Below are 4769 nucleotides of genomic sequence, written 5' to 3' on the forward strand. Positions count from 1 at the left end.
TCGCAGTACCCTGAAATGGGTTTGAAAGGTTTCCCCTATGGTCCTAGTGCCCGATAGCTCTGATCTGAATTATAAATGCAGTGTCAACTATAGACTCGTCCTCCTCATTGTTACAGTCATCCATATTTTGTAAATTCCATATATTTTGACAGGCAGCTTGCGATTTGTACTACATTCAAGGGGCTATATCTTTGTGAGTTATTATATTAATTTTGTCTTGACTTAATTTATGCTGATGTTTCCATAATTGGATATTCTGCAAATTTAAACATTCATAGTATATGAAATCATGTTTCAAATACCCTTTTCTTAAATGAAAAACATTTTAGTAAACTTCTGCATCACGTATTTTGGCACTTAACAGATTTACAATAAACTGTCAATTATGAGGAATTTAAAGGTCTTTAATACTTTTCCGAATAGTCCGAGTTACTTAAGTGCCCTGTAAGATGTGGTAATTAATTTTGGTCTCTAAATTGATGTTCACGTTCACCTAAGCGTTGGAAAAATGGATTCGCTGAGGAATTGATGATAAAATATTTGCCACATCGTGGGTCTGGAGATGATGAGATGAGAGTTCTATTTTTTTGTTGAGCAAAAATATACTGGCAAAAGTATATACAGTGGTGCAGCGGGTGGAGTTGATGCCTTACAGCGCCAGTGACCCTAGTTCGATCCTGACTTTGGATGCTGTCTGTACGGAGTTTGTACGTTCCCCCCGTGACCACGTGGGTTTTCTCTGGGGGCTCTGGTTTCCTCCCACACTCCAAAGACGTACAGGTTGCTAGGCTAATTTGTTTGGTATTAGTATAAATTGTCCCTAGTGTGTAGGATAGTACTACTGTACGGGGATCACTGGTCGGCACAGACTCGGTGGGCTGAAGAGCCTATTTCCGCGCTGTATTTCTAAACTGAACTTAACTACAAGGTAGACTGAAACCTGATCCCAGGACAGATGTCAAGAGAAATTTTGCACTTTTCATTAGATTTCTATTTTAGCCACAATCTTTCCACTTTTGGCCTTGCTACAGTATAGATGTATGAATTCTTGGCTTGCAAAGTATGGATTACTGATGAATATTCCAGTCTAAGCAGCTACAATGGACTATGCAGTTATACAAGTTGACATGGGCATAGCACAAGCTTTCTTTAATATGTAATCTATTATTTGCAGTTGATAAGTTGGCAGTCTTTGTTTCACACAAATAGCATGAAAGTTAATTGAATTGAATTGAATTGATTTGTCATTCAACAATGTTTGAACATAATGTCGTTACCATACAGTCATAACAATAAAAAGCAAACAAAACACACAATGACATAAATTTAACATAAACATCCATCACAGTGAGTCTCCTCCAGGTACCTCCTCACTGTGATGGAAGGTAAAAAAAGTCTTATCTCTTCCTTGCTTCTTCTCCCGCGATCAGGCAGTCAAACTGCTGCATCGAGGCATTTGTAGATATATTAGTTTTATCAAGGTGCATATTTAGACATGCACTGGGATAAAAGTTACCCAATGTCAGCATACATTCACATAATCTCCATAGAACAAAAGAGCAATTTAATTCAAGTGTAAAAGTACTGCAGATGAAATATATTATTGAAACTTATTTAGAATAGTTTTGAACCTTCATAAGGTTAATGTTAATAAGGGAAATGGATTCTGGCTTTTGCAAATCACACTAAATCTTGATATGATCTGAATAAGTTTCACCAATGACTAAAAAGATAGGTGCAACTGTTTATTTAATAAAGGTAGGTCACGAGTCCACCTTTGTGAAGAAAAGAGTATTTTGTTTCTGTATTGAATTCTATAATTGATACACGCAGCATTTTGAGTGAGAAAAGATCAAACTGACTGGAAAATGAATAAACTTTCAATAGAACAATGAATCATTAATGAAAATGTTTGCAACAGGGAACTCAAAATACCCAAACAGCCTTGAAGGATTGGCTCTTTTTTTCTTTTCTCTTTTCCTATGCGCTTATTTTACCTTGGGAAATCCCGGCATTTTTCTCGCCATTGTGAGCCTTGGAAAAAACCACATTCTTCATTCTCCAGTTGCAAAATGAAGGTTCTCTACCCTTGGGCAAAAATAAAAAAGTTCTGAGTGTGCTGGATTTATGAATGCAGATCTGGTTACCAGCAGGTGTAGCTCAGTATTCGAGCAGTGTTTGCACTCTCCTCAACTAACCCCTCATCGTCTCACACCAGTCTTAAATACGAATAGCTGTGGGAATACCTGCCTCATCAATTCAATTCTGCTTTCAATTCGTTTTCCAAGGCAAGGTTTATTTTCACAGTGGCACAATACGTTAGTGACAGGCTGGATTCCCAGAGAATAACTAGTATTTAACTTCAGGTTCACAGCTCTTCAGCTTAAAGAAATCTTCTCCAAAATCCCTTACTTTGTTAGGGGAAAGAATGTCTTTGTTCACCAAAACTGGCATTCCCTGTATATGATTTTCTTTTGGTCGTTTGCTCTTTCCTCAGCAAGAAACTAAAAGATTGATAATTGTTTTGTTCAAAGTGAATGCATTGAGGCTGAAGTCACACTCCTCAAGTTAAAGGCAGTGTGTGTGTGCGTGTGTGTGTGCGTGTGCGTGTGCGCGTGTGTGCGTGTGCGTGTGCGTGTGCGTGTGTGTGTGTGTGTGTGTGTGTGTGTGTGTGTGTGTGTGTGTGTGTGTGTGTGTGTGTGCGTGTGTGTGTGCGTGTGCGTGTGCGTGTGCGTGCGTGCGTGTGTGTGTGTGTGTGTGTGTGTGTGTGTGTGTGTGTGCGTGTGTGTGTGTGTGTGCGCGCGTGCGCGCGTGCGTGCGTGTGTGTGATTGTGTGTGTGTGTGTGTGTGATTGTGTGTGTGTGTGTGTGTGTGCGTGCGTGTGTGTGTGTGTGAGCGTGTGCGTGTGTGTGTGTGAGTTCCCAGATAGTTTCATCATACTGTTACTGGTTAGGTTGATAGTATATATTTATTTTTGCTGTGTCTTGTTTTCTTTATGTGCAAAATGTGCTTGATAAGAAAGATATGATAAATCATTCACGTTTGATACTGCAACCCAACTTTATGCACATTTAATTCACCAATTTTAGGTAACTACAACCCATTTTTTTACAGGGGCAATTTTACAGAGGCCTATTAACCTGCACAACTTCATGACTTTGGGATGTGGGAGGAAACTGGAGCACCTGGAGGAATATAATGTTGTTATCGGGAGAACGTGCAAACTCCACACAGATAGCTACCAAGGTTAGGATCAAATTGGGGTCGCTGGAGCTGTAAGGCAGCAGCTCTGCCAGCTGCGCCACAGTGCAGCCCTAATGCTGTACAGCAGTTGTATCCCATTGTCAGCTGCTGTGCAAATTTGGACCAACTCTCACCTGACTGTTTAGTTTAGAGAGCGGAAACAGGCCCTTCGGCCCACTGAGTCCGCACCAAACCAGCAATCCCCGCACACACACTAGGGACAATTTTTTAAACATTTTACATCAAGCTGATTCACCGACAGACCTTTACATCTTTGTAGTGTGGGAGTAAACCGAAGATCTCGGAGAAAGCCCACGCAGGTCGCGTTGAGAACATACAGACAGCACCCGTAGTCAGGATCGAACCCGGGTCTCTGCCGCTGTAAGGCAGCACCTCTACCGTTAAGCCACCGTGCCGTCCCAAACATCTGTAATTTATGCTAAATAGCAGTAAGTCTGCAGTAAGTACTGAGATGAGGAAAAACTTTTTCACCCGGAGAGTTGTGAATCTGTGGAATTCTCTGCCACAGAAGGCAGTGGAGGCCAGTTCACTGGATGTATTCAAGAGAGAGTTAAATATAGCTCTTAGGGCTAATGGAATTAAGGGATATGGGGAGAAAGCTGGAGCGGGGGGGTACTGATTTTGGATGATCAACCATGAATATATTGATTGGCGGTGCTGGCTCGAAGGGCCAAATGGCCTACTTCTGCACCTATTTTCTAAGTTTCTATGTTAGTAAGTCCAAAAATTTCTGTGGAGCTACCCATCCACTTGGGTATCACCAGAGAAGCAGCAACGATTTGCAGATTGGTTTCCCATTTCTGGTAATGTTACAGTAGAATACAGCTACACTTGGAATTTCTGACCTAAGTGAAATATGCTATGATTTGTATTCAGTGTGAAATTTGTATGAGCCCCACAGTACCAGAATGGTACATCAGTAAAGTTGCTGCTATACAGTGCCAGGGACCCCGGTTCGATCCTAACGACGGGTGCTCTCTGTACGGAGTTTGTACGTTCTCCCTGCGACTGTGTGGGTTTCTTCGGAGGCTCCAGTTTCCTACCACACTCCAAAGATGTACAGGTTTGAAGGTTAATTGGCTTCTGTAAATTGTAAATCCTAGTGTATAGGAGAGTGCTAGTGTACGGGGTGATCGCTGGTCGGTACGGACTCAGTGGGCTGAAGGGCCTGTTTCCACGCTGTATCTCTAAAGTCTAAAGTCTCAAAGCATGTGCGTCCACATGTCTCAGTCTCACGTTTACATGCTTGGATAATACATAGGCAATAATTGAACTTCAGTGCAAATTCATTCAGTGTGTATCGCACTTCAGGGTCTACCTGCCACGGAATGAAAATACCTTCATAATGTGTTCAGAAGCACAGGGGTTAACTTTAGCTCCCAAGAGATATTACAAACTTGCTCAGCTTACAGGGTATAATTTATATTTTAGTCAAAGCTCTGGCTGTGAACAATACAAGCAGTTTGGTATTCAAGTGATCATTCAATGTCACTTTTGCTGCATCA

Source organism: Amblyraja radiata, chromosome 12, assembly GCF_010909765.2.
Source record: "Amblyraja radiata isolate CabotCenter1 chromosome 12, sAmbRad1.1.pri, whole genome shotgun sequence".
In the NCBI taxonomy this organism is placed as follows: domain Eukaryota; kingdom Metazoa; phylum Chordata; class Chondrichthyes; order Rajiformes; family Rajidae; genus Amblyraja; species Amblyraja radiata.